We start from the raw sequence: 18,041 nt of genomic DNA, 5'->3' as shown, positions 1-18,041 counted from the left end.
TGAGTTAATGCACATCATAGTCACCTCAGATTTCATCTACCAATTGCAGTCATGCAAGAGACTACAACATAGCTGCTGTTGGCTAGAAACACTTTTGAGACTAGACAATTGCATGGTCCTATTTTCTCTCCTGTATTTGGGGTAACAAGTGTTTCCAAATGCCTCTGGTCCTCAGAAGTCAATCAATAGGGTCTAAAACTTGACCTCTGAATTCTGAATAAGAAAAGATATTTTCATGGAACCTGGGAGTCTTTGGATTTGATCCATCACCTAATGAGTTAGAGGCAGCTGAATTATGTCTCAGAGCTGGGGTGGAGAATGTGTAGCACTCCTCCTACCATGTGCCATTTCACTATACAATACTAAACGTTGCAATAGGACAACAGGTAATGTTTTCAAACTAAAAGAGGGTAGATTTAGACTAGACACTGGAATGGATAACCCAGAGAGATGGTAGAAGCCCCATCCCTGGAAACATTTAAGGTCAGGTTGGACAGGCCTCCCAGCGATCTGATCTAGTGGAAGTTGTCCCTGCTCACTGCTGATGGGGGTGGACCAGATGACCTTTAAAGGTCTCTTCCAATCACTCTATGATTCCATGAGTATGATTCTAAAGCACCAAACACACATACTGCTGGTGCACAAGAAACAACAAATAATAGGCACAATAAGAGCAGTACATTGCAGTGCAGACCATTCAGGTGCCACAGGGCTCCAGACTGGACATATAAAAGAAATCTCCTTTCAAAATAGTTGTAGAAAAACAATTACCAGTGCTCCCCTTGTACCAATTTGATTTATTGCATGTCAGCTATGTATCTGTCTGGCAACAAGCAGTACATATGAGCGGTGCTTTCTTTGCTCTTTCCAGAAACCAGCTTGCTTCCCTGAGATTTGCAGAGACCTCCCACTTAGATGCTAGCATGCTGTGAAGTCTGTTTGCTGAAGGCATCACTACTGGCGGGCTGCCAGGTAAGCTCCAGCTTAGAGAAAGATTTTGAAAAATATCCTTTTTCACCCACAAGGAAATAGATGTACCTCTTTTGTGGTCAGCATCTCAAAATCTATCAGCAAATCAAGCAAGCTGGTGGTCTTAATCACCATTGTGTGCAGACTTTTAAAATGCATGTGCAGTGACTTCAGTTTTCTGCACAATTCAAAAAGTTTCATGTCTTTTACACCCACATTTAAGTAGCTCAAACCTATATGTTGTACTAAAGAAATACCTTTCCCGGCTCCACCACTGCTTTAGACTTTCAAACTACAGTGACAGTTGAGTAGATCTGCAGTACCCTGCCTTAGAGACAAAACACCACATCCCAAGGAAGCTCCCAAAGATGAGGGTGATTCCCCCTCATGTCTCTCATAGGTGAACTTGACTTATGTTTGTCACCGTGAGGAATAAATGAATTCAGGTTAAAACCTGTTAAAATAGCCCCATAGTTTTCACAAAACTGTGCATATAAAAAAATGCAGCCTCTGCCCAAAATTTTGGAAAAAATAAAGAGCAGTAATAATGTAAGATCAAGGACTGGTACCTGCTTCTAGACGTATTACTTAATGACCATTCATATGAAGAGGTGGATCAAATGTGGAATGAAATATTCAGTCATGCCAGAGACTTCAGTTTAGACAAAAGCCTACAATTATTCATTATTCATTCATTATAGATCATCTGTGAATGAAGAAACATGAAGTGCCTCAGGATATATGAGGGACGTGTTTGACTGCATGTAACATACTAACCAAATCTTTATATTGCTTAGTTTTAGGCAGCAGAACAAAGTTCCTCGATGAGGAAGCTGTTGAAAACTTGGATGAGCATTGGCAAGACCTGGGACAGGAAGAAGATGGAAAATAAACAGCAGTAGCAAAGCACCAGCAATGGTCATGCTGAGTGGTCTTGCAGAAGGCATGAGTTTATCTCACCAGCAATCCTGCACAGTCATTTTGAACCACAAAGGCTTACGATGATAGTGATACCTTGTTTACTAGTAATAGAATGGAAGCCTGTTGTAATAAATACTGTGGAGATAGGGGAAAAGAGAAACATATTGCAGTTTGACTTTCTTTTTGCAGAAATGAAGAGCACTGTGCATGGCCTTGCCTGAACTCTATCTCTTATTCCATCAAGAAGTGTTGTCCTCGATTTTTCAGAGAATTTCAGGCTTTCTTTTTCATTCAGCATTTCTCAGGATTCTGGATGTCTAGTAATTTAAACAGATATGAGGGAAAACAATACACACAAAGTATGTTACTAGATTCTGGATGTCTAGTAGTTTAAACAGACATGAGGGGAAACAATACATGCAAAGTATGTCACTAAATTCAGGATATACTGGTGTCATTTCACAAGCTGTCTGCAACCAGTCAGGCATGGTAGTTTTATTAGAGGAAACACAGAGAGCAGTGTTAAGACTATAGAAGCTTTAAGAATCTGTGACACCAATGTTAACCTTATCTACTTGCAACTGGTACATGTGTTTGATGTGCGCTATTGTCCAAGGTGCTATAGGTCATAGATTTTCTGTTATTCCTGTGCTATTTCCATGAAAGAATTACCCGAAACACATAAAATAACCCTGTGGCTTACAGGTAGGATTTGTCCGCAGAATCTGCTACTGTTGTTCCTGTCTGCAGAAAATGAAAAAGTTTAAGCTGTAGCTGATGGGCAAAATCCAACATTACTTACTCTTTACTTGCTTAGTACTATTGCCAGAAAACTGGTGGTGGTGTTTGCCAGGAAGAAGCATTTACCTGAGGTTATCTTGTGAATTTTACAGGCAGGAACATCTGGAGAAATGTTTTCTATAGGGAACAGTTTGTTCTGTTTCGGTTGCTAACATGGGCTGTATTGTTCAGACCTGTGTTGACATACTATATCCATGATGGAGAAAACTGCAATGACAATAATATACGTTCTTTATATCTTGCTTATGCTACTCTGTCATCATAATTATTAATACATGTATGTTACCAATAAAGCTGTAATATTTCATTCAAGCACTGAATTTGAATTTAAATTCCCTGCATCTGCCAGTATGCTGAATATCACAAAAATGTGGGTGTTTGGAGGATGTTGCTGGCTGCTAAATGGGAAAGCAGTCAGAGAAGATGGCTAGCCTCATTCTTCTGATTGCAGTTATGGCTGCGGTATGCCCAATGAAACCTTCCAGAGATTACCTACTTTTCTCCAAGCATCAACCTTTTCTAAGGCTTTTGTATTCCTAGGAGTACCCAAAAATCCTCACAATCACATCAGGACGAAAAATTCATCACTACCAATGACGCATTATATTTCCTCACTCCTCCTCCAGCTTTTTATTTCTGGGAAATGTTTGGTCTCTGGTGACAGCGCTCCTATCCAGCCCCTGGGAGACTTTTTCCTGCAGCAGTTCTTGTTTTCCCTTCCTTAGATCTGATATGCTTGAGCAGGCCCAGGGAGCAGCTGATGCTCTTACTCTCTGATTAGCCTTCCACTGCCAGCACTGCCCTTTGCAATAGAGTCCACCATAAATTCTGGTACACCATATACAAGGCTGCTGATGCACAGTCACTGCAGTAAGGGTGCTTCATCCCCACGTGTGGGAGCTGGTCGGTTTCCCTGCTTGACTCAGAGCTGCGAGGAAGTAGCTCAAAAGGCTGTGTTATGCCTCAGTAATGATTAACAGGAATATCTCTGTCAATACTACATCGACTTTTTAACTGAATTCAGGTAATAATATTACCGACATTCTTTATCTCTGTCTGGGGATGTCCTGCAACAGATTCTGTTATGAGTTTATGGACCAGCAGATGCCTACCAGCTCATGGGACAACCCAGGCATTTTCTACTTTCGCTGTTGAATATTTATTACAACTCAGCTGCTGCTGAAAATAGTACTGGAGGAGACATATAAATAATTTCCTATCCATTTTTACTTTACTGCATCATTTTATCATATCAAGACTTGTCCAAAGTAACCTTGCCTGAGCTAATTGAACACAAAGAAAAAGTGACAATTTCAGAAATGCAGAATGGTATATTTCACTGTAGGATTGTATAATTTTTGACAATGCAATTAAAAAGCAATTACTTTTGCACTGAAACAGTTTGTTTGAAACAGATCAAAATCAATCAACCCCCAATTCATCATCTCTGTGCCATTTACTTTAATGTAACAGTGTGTAGCTGTGAACAGAAGCAGTCCATACCAAAAGTACATGGAATATTAAGTGATTTTCTCCTCTTCTTTGCAATGACGATCATCTCTTTTCAGCTTCCATTTTCAGTTATATCCCACATCCCACATGCTTATAACTTTCATCTGGTTTAGTTATAGATGTGTAAATTTTCCTGGGCAACTGAGTAGAAATTAAGCATAAGCAGGAAAAATTAGTAGAATTATAGTCAGATGGAATACGAGTGGCACTTGAGCAGAGTTTGGGTGTTAAAGAGGACTATAGAGCATCAGCAGGTCTAGAGCCATGTTTCCTTGATTTTTTGTGCTTCAATTTATTATTCAGATTAAGAAGGATCTCAGGCATTGGTAGATCTTTAACATGACAGAACTGTTGTTTTTCTGTTTTGAAAGAGATATGATGATGCCTGTGGGGGTTTTCTAATATTCAGGAAAGCTAATAAGAAAAGCTTGATACACAAAATTTGTATTTGCAAGTATATCACTATGTAGAAGTTCTTTTTCTCAAGGAGAATGGAGGGATAAAATGCCTGGATTAGGCATAACTCTGACAACTTCAGCAAAAAGGAGGAGGACAACAAGGAAGAGAAAGACCTCGGTGGTACTCACAAGGGCGTCACAGCTTTGGACGTGCTCACCCCTTTGCCTGTGCAAGGCCTGCCTGACATGTGCGAGGTGGTGAAGGAGCTGGTGGGCGACCTCTTTGGTATCTGCCCAGTGCTTAGCAAGAAGAGTTACATGCCGCAGATGTACCCAGCTATTGATACGGACGGCACCTAGAGGGAAGCCCGAAACTTCCACGAGGACAGTATCTCCTACTGCCTGCAGGTGCACCTGCAGCCACCCCCTGGGCACGCTTTCTGCCCTGAGCCAGATACCACGGGGCAGCCTCCAGCAAGACGCTCCATCTTCCGCGTGGTGACGGAATGCAGGTGCTTCAGGGAGCAGCAGCTGGGCGATGTTTTTTGGCAGACCATTTGGCAGACCCGTGTGCAACACCAATGTTATTTTTTTCACAATCTGCACAAAGCTGTCATTTAGTCCAGCACAGTTACCTTTATTAATTGCGCACCTCAGCTTTCAAAACCACAGATTTCTTAACATTTTACTATGTAACCCATGAGAAGAACAGTATTTTTTCTTAACTTATATGGCTGAGAAAAACACACATATCTGGATGTCTGTGTACAAGACAAAGACAGGATGTTTCACTTCCAGCCACAATGACTTCTTTGTACGAGATGGAGAGCGGGGCAGCAAGAGTACAGTCCAAGCAGGACAGGCACTGTGACCTTTCTCTGCTTTCCTGGGTGGATATATGCGGAGTTTCATATGTTGAATGAATTTCTGAGTTATGTTTAGGAAGTGGCTTACTTTCATGCTCAGCCTGAGGTTAAGTAGAATGTGAAAATGAAGTAACAATGTTTGCCATCAGTGATTTTATTATAGATCTTGATTTAACACTCAACGTTTCATATTACAATAGAAGAGCTACAAAAGTGAGCATGGAAGTGAACTCTTGCCCTATAGTCAGAAATAGCCTATTTGAAAGTATTGGTATGTGTCTGCGTTGATGCATCTAAATAGTTACATAACAACGCAAATACAAATGCATTTCACTTAGAGGAAACATTATGGGTGAGGTCTTAGGCGTGGTCTAGATATGCTCAGTGCAGGCCTGCATGTTACAGAGCCAAGGTTTATTTCAATATGCTTGAAATTACACCAGCTTGTGTAGTTCCATAAGGATGCTTCACACTCTGGGTAGTCACTAAAACGTACAGCATTACAGCCTTCTGCCGTAAGATGATGGAAATCTGAGCCTGCCTAATGAATTGGCCACTGCTGGTTATGCTGGCATTGCGACACCTAGCAGTACACCTGTAGCAAAACATGCTCTGTTCTCTTAGCATCAATGGCACTGCACAAAGGCGCTATAGCTGAGGCCACAAACTGGCCTCAATCTCTTTTTTGTTATAAACACCTCACTTGAGTTTGCTTACAAGACTGGCAAAATGCAAATCAAAGGAAATCAGTGAAACCTGTAGTTTCAGTGCACTGCCGCATGTCCGTGCTTGTTAATTATACACCACAAGGCATCACCTTTCACCTCAGGAGTAGAGGTCAAGCCAGTCTCCTTATTGTGGCAATCTTTTGATGTTTGCCTCTATTCCAGTGTATGGCCAAGTTGTGGCCCAAGGAACCGTTTATGAAAGTGGGAAGGCTTACAGTTAGTGCTGTATTAAGAATAGAACGTAATCTGAACTGCAGTGTTGTTTCCAGTAGGATTTTAATGGGTCTCTCTGAGTCAGTCTTGCGATCTTATCTCCCCAGCTACACACTTGACATATTCTTAGAGATGCTGACAACCCTCTGAGTGCTTTCTGGTCTTTTCTTGGCTCAGCTCAGCTCTTTCCCCACTAGCCACATACTGTTTTGCCCATTAAAAGGAAAGAACCGCCTTGCCACTTCCATCACTTGCTTTACCTGCCCAGGGGTGCCACAGGTGCTGGAGAAACATGATTTAGATCACGTGCCACTGAGCAGTGCTCCCATCTGGGGGATGATGCACTGGGATGCAATGTGGTGTACTCTGGTCATTTCTCAACCAGCCTTCCAGTGGGGAGGAAACTGAGCACTGAACCCTGCTCTGGCCCTTCAGATGCAAAGGGAGCTGTACAGGAGCAAATCAGGGCAAAGTGCCTGCCCTTCACCACCAAACATGCTCCCAGTCCCTCTGAAATAGTACGGTTCTGTGTGTGCGTGTTACAGTAATCACACCTAAAGTATCATCTCCTGTTCCTTGTCTATTGGTATCACAGGAAAGATTTCTAGTTACAGACTCTGTACACACCACACTACTATTTACCACTCTAAGCTATATAGCCACATCTTTTTCCAGCCTTACAAGCAAGTAATGAAAATCTTGAACAGCTCGGAGCACTTAGTTTCATGAAATTGCTGTGGTGTTGGTGCAGGGCCTGCAGTCTGCGTGGTCAGGGTTATGCACACATTGAAGGAGCTGAACTGGCCTGTGATAACACACAAAACCAAACCAATATTTAGTAATCACTCTTCAAGTACAGCAAAATAAAACTCCAGAGTTACTAAATGCCATGTGAAAGTCAAAGTGCATGTTACATGTGTCATCAAGAGGATGTTTTTCTTGGGATAATTCTTTTTTAGATCTTGCTGCAGAAAGATACCTTTGATGTTTAAAGGGGTTAGGGACAAGAGCAAGCGAGGATGAAATAAAGTAGGGTGTGAACTCACAGCATGTCAGCTACGCTGCGATGGCAAATACCATTATGAAAAGGAAGTAAGATCTCTTGAACTGACTACAGAGTTGCTGCCATGCTGGAGTTTCCCACCTTGCTTACCCAGTGGTAACCCCTACAATATAAAGCTGTTGGTAACAATGTCGGATATTATTAGATGTTTTCGCTCAAAGTACATGCAGTGAATCAAATTTTTTAGTTACTTCTGGAAGACACTACTGACACTGACAAAAGCAAGAGAAAATTATCAACATTGGTTGCTGTGTGGCACAAAAAGCCAGATGCTCAGCTGATACGGACCCACACAGTTCTGTCTCCAACGACTTCAGGGGAGTGAAGCTAACTTTTAAAGTCTGTCCTGAAGGGTTTAACTGCACATGTAAATTGCTTATTTTGTTATTGTTCTGCTTATAAAAGAAAATTAATTGTCTGTGTTGCTCTAGACGGTCGTTTATGTGTGTGTGAGTTGTGCTCTAACAAAAAAGCCCTACCTGTTATTCTGTCATAAGAAGGGAGTTGTGAGCCACAGCAAGGAAAGTGTCAAGAACTCTTCATGATGTGTCACAGGTTTCTCCTTGTGCTGAGCCACTAGTAATTTAGGCTACTACATATTTCCTCTTCCTCCCTAGCCACTTAGAGCTTATTTCATCATAGTCTGAAATAATTTGTACCTACTTCCAGGTCCTGGGTGTATTGGTTAAAGGCTGTTTTTACCCAAAGAGAAAGCAAGTACACGAGCATCACCATTTGGCAGATCCGTGCGCAACACCAGTGTTATTTTTTTCACAATCTGCAGAGTACCTATTAATCAGGTTTAGAAATACCTGAACGGGCTTATTTTCTCTGCCTTCAAGGTTAAAATCCTAGCGCCAGATAAGGTATTTGTCTCCTTTGGAGACCAACTTTTCCTCATTTAAAACTAATGTCACAAACTCAGTAGTTTTAGAAATGTTGCCAAATGTACTTTGAAAATGTTCTTATCCCAGTATGAGTCCTCCAAACTGAAAAGCTGTACCTGACCAATAAGATAGGAGTAATATTGAACACTCGTTGCTTCTTTGATGTCACCACTGAATACTTTTGCTCTGTGGGAAGGTCTCTGAACCCACACAGAGGGCTGAAGGCTCTCAGGCTTTTGCTGTCTCCTCAGCAAGGCAGACTGAGAATTCAGGCAAGTCAGAACTTGGGCTCTTCCCTTTCCCAGCCTCCTTTTTTTATCTCCTGACAATGGGGAATTTTAATAGTTAATACTGCTTACCACATCTCACGCCTCACTCTCTGACAAAGCAGCTGGACAGAAAGAAAGCTCAAACTATAGCAAAGGAAATAAGGATCATCTTTGGCATGTTGCGTTGCCCACATCCAACAGGGAGGAAAGCTGCCTGCTAGCTTGTGATCACTGTAGGTAAAAGGCTGGCCAGACAGAAAACTGTTGAGAGAGGCTGGATTCCTCCTTCCCTGAAGGGAACTGAACATATGCTATGGGGTGAATTCCTGAAGTGCAGGGCAGAGGGGAAGCCCCAGACCCAACCAACGTGAGGTCTGCATCACAAGTAGAATGCCCTGAGAAGCACACAGACACATCGAAGGGATATAATGGCAGTAAGAGGAGAGTCTGCTTTAGTCTGCTGTGAATCAGGAAACCAATATTAAATCAAGAGGGAGATACAATATTAGTTTTATGTTAGCAAGTTGATACCAATAACAGCAGGTAATTACCTGTAATCGTCTTCACAGGTTATCTTAAAATTTCGCTCTTCTAAGATGCTTTTTAACCTCTTCATTGAATGACCTGAGCAGGATTCACTGGAAGGAAAAGTCTTTGGTTACTTGTGTTCTCTGAGTGCACAAGAAGCTCAGCTAAATTCCATACAGTGTCATTTCACCTTATTCCTGGTAAAATTCTTTAAAAGCTCGTTTGCTAATGTGCCGTAAAGTCCATTGGCTTTGTCGAGTTTGGGCTAACATTGGCCCTTTGCTGGGAGAAACGATGTGATATTCAACCATGTATCTTGCACAAAAACTTTGTGCACGAAGGCCTCTGTGGGAATTAACCTAGTTCCATTCACAGTTCTATGTACTTTAGACTTGCTCCAGAGCCTCTGGTGGCCTCCAACCACAGGAGCATAATATAAGGCTCCTTCAAATCCATGGAAGGACAAAGTGGCCAAGTTCTCTGCAACGAGCAAGGATCAATCATGAAAACCATCAGCTAAGTCCCAGGTAGAATATAAGATTGGAAGAAGCAGATAGAAAACATGTGAGGAAGCAGAATATGGGCATCTCCTATTTGACACCTCCTGCAGCTGCTGCTACTCTGTTTTGACAAGTAGCTGTTTGAACTACTTTTCCATTGGCAGGAGTCCTAAGTTGTGTATTTCTTTTCCATGCAAATAACGGTTTCATGTAGCAATGTCGTACCTTTGAGGACTCTATCTCTATGCTTGATTTGCTTGAAATACCACAAGGGGCCCCAAAACTGCAGAGGTGCAAACATAGGCCATGAACAAGACTTGTTACCTTGGGATAAAAATCATCTCCTAATCCAGAGTACCGGACACACATTAGGGCAATAACACAATAGTGGGGCAAATCCAGTTCCTTACATAAAGGTATCAGTGGGAAACAGAGCCAGCTCTTTTTTTTTTTGTTCACAAGACTTACCAGATATTATCAGGATCCAACATGGGATACAAATTGGCAGATAAAAGGAATGCATATTCTTGGAGCTACCCTCCCTCTTTCTCCTTGGAAATAAGCAGAAAAATAAAAAAGAAACTACTGTAAACTTGGCACAGGAGGAGGATGTGGCAAGAAGGCTGGCAAGGCACCAGCTTGTTGGATCCGTTGAGAAGGAAGAATACGATGACTTTTCTGACGTTGGGAATCACGGAAGAAAGGATCAGGGCCATGTGTAGGGTAAATAATGTACAAATTACCCAATGTCCTTATCTTCAGCAAATTCTATGCAATGAGACACAAGAATATGCTTGGCGTGCTGACCACAGGATAGATGCTGTGACAAGATATGCCATCTTGTGTGGCAAGGAGATATTTCTGGGTGTTCGCGCTAGGGAAGTAGTTGTGACACTGGAGCTACTACTGTGTCAGACTGTGAGGCTGTCTAAGCAAAGGTCTCTGCTGGGTTCACACAGTCCTGAGATGCACTGCATCACCAGTAAAGCAAAGAATGTGATCCCAGTTAAAATCAATCTCAAACTGACCATTTACCCTGGTGAGGGTAAATCAGTACTCTATCAGACTGAAAGCATGAAAGGTAGAGCCCTTGATTAATAATTTCATGCAGTATGGACAGCTTAAGGAATGTCAACCTGAATTCAATATTCCTATTCTGCCAGTAAAGAAGTCTTGCTCTCAAGAGTAAAGAGTAGTTGTCCAGAATAGTTGTGGATGCCACGTCCCTGGAGATGTTCAAGACCAGGTTGGATGAGACTTTGAGCAACCTGATCTAGTGGAAAATTTCCTTGCCCATGGCAGTGAGGTTGGAACTAGATGATCTTTAAGGTCCCTTCCAATCCAAACCATTCTATGATTCCATGATCATGCCCCTTTTCCTGACCCACAGCATCAAATCTGCTGCCTCTCTCATGGGGAGGTCCTTAGAAACAGGAGAAACCATGGCAGTGCAGTATAGCCATGTGAACCACAGACGCAAAAAAAACCATTGAAACTCATGCTCAGTGCTTGAAATCTGGCGAGCCTGCAGAGGAATCCGGATGGGACAAAAAGTGTCACTCAGAAAGACTCAGATGTGGTCTGAAATCACTATTCTGGCATCAATAATTTATCATGTGATAAATAATTTAGACCAAAGCAGGATTCCAATCGAAGTCCATAATTTATTAAGTAAAGGCAAGCAAACGGCACTGGGTGCACTGGGAGTCTATGCTCAACCAAGACGCACACCCTACAAAACAAGGCAACTTCTTTTATAGCTTAGCTTTAGTTTCATATTCATAATGGGCGTGTTTCCCCTACAAATTCTCCACCCCTGGGTTGCGCAGGCTTAGTAGTTCTTCTAGAAGCTGGTGATTGAGAGATCTTCTATATAACAATCAAGCCCTTTACTACCCATATGCAGTAACAGTAATTTTGTGCAACACAAACAGGTTTAACAGAAAAACACAGCAGACCCCTTTTTCCCCAAAATAGGAACCATATACACACCATCCTGCTTTCTCCAAGTCTACAGTTACAAGGACAAACAGAATGTCTAAAAATTACATGTAACGCTGGGGTTCCAGCATTGCTCCACACTGACACGAATCAGGTGAACACATCTCACAATCCCCCATTTTCTTTTTTATAGTATTGATTCATGTCTTTGCCTCTAATCGAGTCAATATTTGTCTAATTGGTTTCAACTCTGGATCTTCTTTTGCCTTTAATATCATCAGGGAATGAGTTCTCTCTTTCCCTGATTCTGGATCAATGGGTATCGCAGTTATCTGCATTCCTTGCATAAGCAAGTGTATTAGTCTAGTAAAACAAGGTCTTAAACATGGAATTATTAACAGTCCTCCACATATCCCCAATACAATTATTCCGATTTTAGTAAGCCAGTTATCACTTATAAAGCTTTCCCATAATCCTCCTAGATTTATTCCATTCCAAGTCTGAACTGGGACATGTGCAATTTTCTTCATTTCTCTTATTAGTTCATGTACAGCTTCTCCTTCATCATTAATTTCTAAACAACAATTACTAAGGTTAAATTTTCCACAAGCACCCCCTTCTTGTGCTAACAAATAATCTAAAGCAAAGCGATTTTGATACAAAGCAGTCCTCATCTTGGTGTTTTGTTTTGCAATTAGTCCAAGTGCATCTCCAGTTTTATTTACAAATATTTCTACTACAGCTTGTAATCCAATTATTCTATTTAACATATATATTGGTGTCCTATAGCCCCAAGACCATCTTCTGCCCATGTAGCTGGATCATAATAGGCAATAATTCTCTCGGGAGGCCATTCATTATCTTTCCAATTTCCTATTTGTAGGCTTTGTTTATGGCGCCGCCTTCTTAACTCGTCAGCTTCAGTATATACTTGGATCCCCAATTGCTCTCCCCGATTTATAGGTAACAGGAAAAAACTTGGCCTTATAGTTCCTAATACACAGAATCCCACCCAATTTTTTGGCAAATATGCATAGGCTAGTTTACCACAAATCCAATAATGTCCTTCGGGAGTTGGCCAGCCCTTTGGTATGTTTTTCCCATTGGTCCAATTTTTAAATTGCCCATTCATTTTCAGTGGGTTTCCCCACTCATCCCATTGATTCTGAGTTTCATTCCATAGGTAACCTCCTTCACACTCCAGATTACCTACTTGTTTTCCATCTTCTTTTAAATTTTGCCAACAGCTCCTACTTGTTTGGAGTATCCATTGTTGTTTCCTATTACCTTTTCCCGTTGTTTTCCATACTCGGGGATCACTAATGTTACTTTCCATAGCCTCCCATGGCCATCGTTCACCTTGATTTGTCCCACCACAAACATAACAATTAGTGACATTCAATGACTTAGCAATGTTTTCAGCCAGATTTACAAATAAATTCTTAGCAATCGTGGGAATTTCATATTTTACTCCTGTCTCTATTTCATGATAAAATGAATTAAACAATAACCGGTGTTGTATTGACTCTCTAGATCTTTAATTATTATCTGTAAGACAGCTCCTGGATCTTCTCCAGGTCCATAAATCAATAGTCCAATTCTTACATCTTGCTGTTTCTACTGTTCTGGATTCCAAATAGTCAGATTAACAGGGTTACAAGAATGAGCTGTGTAGTCGGAGAGGGCCAATCCCTTTCTTATCTCTGCTTTTAATTCGGTACCCCTGCATTGTCGAGGCCATCCCCATTTAGGAGCTGTACTCCAACAGGCACAATTCCATCCAGTGCCTCCACAATAGTAATAGCTCCTGGCAATCTCATCTATATCACTGATATAACAATTGGAGGGTGGTGACAACTTAGGTCTGGGGCATATATACTTCTCACTTTGGCTATAATATTTTCTCCAGCCCATGTTTCCACAATTAGAATACGGATCATCATCAATAGCATCACATGTGTCAAAAGTCACGGACACTGGGGTATTTAAATTGGCTATAATTTTACTTGTTCCAATCAATCTACCTCCTTCAGAATTTGTTCTTATCTCTATCCAATACTGATAGGGGAGTTCTTTTGGATCATAACATACAGTTCTGTTCCCTTCTCTACACAGAGCATATTGGGTTAGGTTATGAATACAAGTTCCCATTTTTTGGCCCTTACAGTCATAAATAGTATGCTAAACCAAGGTCTGAGAGCTTACTCGTCCCCTCCTAGTAGTTATTACACATTGACTACAGTTGTTTGCCATAACCCGAGTCCAGGAGCTTACCCCAAGTAGGACTAGAAGTATGGTCAAGGCCATAGTGATCGGCGGTCACAGCCCAAAGGGGTTGCAGCCCTTGGCAGACCCTTTTTGAGCCGCACCACCAGCACCCCTCTGATCTTGCCCTCTTCCTTAACCTCTCAAGGGGTAATCTTTAATCAAGAAACACTCTCGGGTTAAGCTGACAACAATAAAACCTAACCCACAGCAGGTTACATAGTTTTAACTGATGAATTGCAAATCCCAATGGTGGTGCATCATCCCAATCTCTCTCAACTCTTTTAATCTTTTTCCAAGAGTTACTATATATTTTTGAATGCTATGATCTTCAATTACATTGTTCCCCAGAGGCATCCCTTGGTAATAGGACATGCCATATAACATTTCATACGGCGATAATCCAGTTTCACTGTGTGGCTTAGTTCTTATGTTTAATAGTGCCAATGGTAAACATCTTGTCCAGGGCATTTGTGTCTCAATCATTAATTTAGCCAATTGCTGTTTTATTGTTTGGTTCATTCTTTCTACTTTCCCTGAACTTTGGGGGTGCCATGGAGTGTGATATTCCCATTGAATACCTAATGACTGACATAACAATTTTATTATTTTAGAAGTAAAGTGTGTGCCTTGATCAGAATCAATGTACTGGATTATCCCGTATCTAGGTATTAAGTGCTCTAATAAAATTTTTACCACCATCTGGGCCGTAGCCCGCGCTACAGGGTAGGCTTCTACCCATTGTGTTAAATGATCCACTATTACCAATAGGTATTTTACCCTCCCCACCTTGGGCAATTCAGTGAAATCAACTTGTACTTTTTTGAAAGGTCTATAAGCAGTTCTCCCTCCTCCCATGGCGGCTTGTCGAAACACCTTCTTGTTTATCTTTTGACAAGTTAAACATCCTTGTGTAATTTGCTTTGCTATTTCAAAAATCCCAATACAGCCAAATTGTTTAAGGAAATGATCACTTAACGCTTTTGTACCCCAATGTGTTTGTGTATGTAATCGCTCTAATATTCGCTTGGCATAGGCTTTTGGCAACATTTCTCGCCCATCGGGTAGCATCTATTTTCCCTGTTCTAGCTTAGCTCCTATCCTTTCCAATTTTGCCTGTTCCTCAGGAGTAAACCTCTTCCCTGTCTCCTGTCGCCTTTCTTCGCTTATGTCTTCCTGCGTTTGTACTACATTAATTTTAGTGACTTGAGTCCTCAGGGCTGCTTCCTGGGTGTCTTTATCTGCTAGGTTGTTTCCTCTGATTCAGTAATCTAGTCCCTTTTGATGTCCTCTCACATGTACCACTGCTATCTCCTTTGGTTCTCTTACCACCTTTAAAATTTTCACTATTAATTCCTGATGTATTAGATTTTTCCCTTGAGTATTAATTAAGCCACTTTCTTCCCAATTTTTTCCAGAAGCGTGGACCACTCCATAAGCATATTTAGAGTCTGTAAAGATAGTCCCGTTTTTTCCTTTTAATAATTCCAGAGCCCTCCAAAGGGCATACAGCTCACAAGCTTGAGCTGACCATGAGGGACTTAGAGGTCCTGATTCTACAAGCTCTAGATCCTTATTAACTATGGCATATCCTGATTTTCTCCTCCCTTCCACCACTCGAGAGGAGCCATCTATAAACAACACTTCTCCTTTTTCCAATTCAGTATCTCTTAAGTCTGGCCTCACCTTAGTCTGATTTTCAATTACCTCTAAGCAATTATGTTGTACCTCCTCCGATGGTTCTCCAAATAGAAACTGTGCTGGACTCTGAGCAGAAGTCACCCTTAGTTCTAAATCAGGGGAGTCTATCAGTATTGCTTCATATTTTAAGATCCGGCTGTCTGTTAACCGTTTTTCTGCCTTCTGTTGAAACACATTTCTAACATTGTGTGGGGTATGCACCTTTAAAGGAGCACTAAAGGTAATTTTCTGAGCTTCCTCTATTAATAATGCTGTAGCAACCAAAGCTTGGAGACAAGCAGGCCATCCTCTACTGACTGGATCAAGTAACTTAGAACAATACCCCACAGGTTTTTTTATTCCTGCCCAATCTTGAGTAAGAACTCCATATGCTGTCTGGTTCAAAGTGTTCACAAAAAGATAAAAAGGTTTTTCTGGGTCTGGGAGGCTCAATACAGGGGCCTGTATTAATGTCCTTTTTATTTCCTCGAATTTTCGATCATCTTCTATGAACCACCTGAGTTGGTTATTCGTTAGCTTTTCATAAAGGAATTTTACCTTTTCACTATAATTTTCAAGCCACGGCCTACAATATCCTAATAATCCCAATATTTGCCAAACTTCTTTTTTAGTTTTTGGAGATCTTAAGGATAAAATTCCAGATACCCTATCAGGATCTAACTTCTTCCTTCCCTTACTCAGCCAATGTCCTAAGTATTTTACCTCTTGTTCTACAAACTGTAGCTTTGATCGCGACACCTTCAATCCCTTCTCCCCTACGATGTTTAAGAGTTTAATGGTGGCTCCTCGAGTCTCCTCCTCAGTTTCACCTGCTATTAGTAAATCATCTACATATTGCAATAATTTTACCCCCTGAGGTAAAGTAAAACCCTGTAAAATTTTCTCTAAACCCTGCCCAAACAGGTTTGGTGACTCTGTAAACCCCTGTGGCAATACCGTCCATCTTAATTGCTGTTTTCGTCCTGTTTCAGGGTCCTCCCACTCGAAAGCAAAATAATCTCTGGATCCCTCATCTAAAGGACAGGCCCAAAAAGCATCCTTCAAATCTATTACATTATACCAAGTATGCCTGGGGGAAATAGGACTCAACAACGTGTAAGGATTTGCCACTACAGGGAATTTAGTAATTGTCCGCTGACTTACTGCCTCGTGCTCCTTCGCACCCAGCCCTGCTCGGACTATTTTCCTTCCGCCTCCTCCAAGACACGGCTCCCGCAGTTGCCCTTTTCCTGGCTGTGCTGGCTGCGCACTGTGGCATGAAGCCTGAGCAGCACACTGATGGGAATACAGATGAGCAGATGCAGCAGCGCGAGGAGTCTCTTCGTCAGGAATCGACTGCTCTGCTGGAGGAGACTGAGGGAAGATGGGCTGTGGAGGAAGCCCCGCTCCTTCCTGTGGTGTGGCAGCAGCTGCATTCCAAAATGGCAGGAGTCCTGGTCCTGATCGCTGTGGTCTGCTGCCTGCTGTGGAAGCTGATGCATAACTCTGATGGCTTCGGCAAGAAGGAGGAGGACAACAAGGAAGAGAAAGACCTCCGTGGTGCTCACCAGGGCGTCACAGCTTTGGACGTGCTCACCCCTTCGCCAGGGCAGGGCCTGCCCGACGTGTGCAAGGTGGTGAAGGAGCTGGTGGGCGACCTCCTTGGTATCTGCCGACTGCTTAGCAAGAAGAGTTACGTGCCGCAGATGTATCCAGATATTGATACGGACGGCAGCTGGAGGGAAGCCCGAAATGTCCACGAGGACAGTATCTCCTACTGCCTGCAGGTGCACCTGCAGCCACCCCCCGGGCACTCATTCTGCCCTGAACCAGATACCACGGGGCAGCCTCCAGCAAGACGCTCCATCTTCCGCGTGGTGACGGAATGCATGTGCTTCAAAGAGCAGCAGCTGGGGCGATTTTTTTTGCTTTCTCCACCACATCGAAGACCAGCTGCCAAAGACGGCTCAGAGCTTGTACCGCTTAGACACTCCGTGCACAGGCTGCTACCTGGATCTTGAGAAAATCACCTGCTGGGTCCAGCTGCCGGTGAGATCAGCGTGGCTGCTTTTGCCTCAGTGGCACCACTTCCAGGCTAAGCTGCCTGCGACTTGCTGCCTGGGTGATGCTTCTCTGTTGGCTGTAACTTCACAGGGGACATGTCACCATGGGAGCTGCCGCCAGGAACATCGCCAGGCAGCCCCAAAGCAGTCTGACCTGCGTAATCCGTGGGTGCAGCGTGCTGGGGGAAGGCTGGGCTGGATGAGGACTGGACAGGTGGCCAGGAGGCTTGTGGCTCAGAGCAAGAGCGCAGCCCCTCAGGACAAGGCACGGCGCTGCCCTGGGTGCAGGGGGCAGAGGTGCTCGGGGCTCCCAGGGGTGGCACGTGCCCAGAGAGGCTTTGGGGTTGTGCCGGGTGCCCATGGCTCCTTGGCATGCTTCATGGGATGGCAGGGTTGAGCCTCGGGACACTGTACTCAGGTGTCCCCTGCCTTTCCCA

General features: G+C 42.7%; 1 protein-coding gene across 2 annotated transcripts in view; it reads right to left on the bottom strand.

Moving 5' to 3' along the window:
* Positions 1 to 6,716: 6,716 nt before the first annotated feature.
* The window catches only part of LOC104067733 (ADP-ribosyl cyclase/cyclic ADP-ribose hydrolase 1), a 49,654-nt gene continuing 38,329 nt past the window's right edge, over positions 6,717 to 18,041 (bottom strand). The window contains exons 10-11 of one of the 2 annotated variants that reach the window (XR_008449590.1): positions 9,179 to 9,265; positions 6,717 to 7,213 (exon numbers count right to left, since the gene is read on the bottom strand). The gene's annotated coding sequence lies outside the window, so the exon portion shown is untranslated. The remainder of the gene's footprint in view (positions 7,214 to 9,178; positions 9,266 to 18,041) is intronic. The other variant, XR_008449591.1, reaches the window with a different exon arrangement.

Source organism: Cuculus canorus, chromosome 4 (assembly GCF_017976375.1).
Source record: "Cuculus canorus isolate bCucCan1 chromosome 4, bCucCan1.pri, whole genome shotgun sequence".
Lineage (NCBI taxonomy): Eukaryota > Metazoa > Chordata > Aves > Cuculiformes > Cuculidae > Cuculus > Cuculus canorus.
Note: the sequence above shows the minus strand (reverse complement) of the source record. Positions and strands in the feature narration are given on the sequence as shown.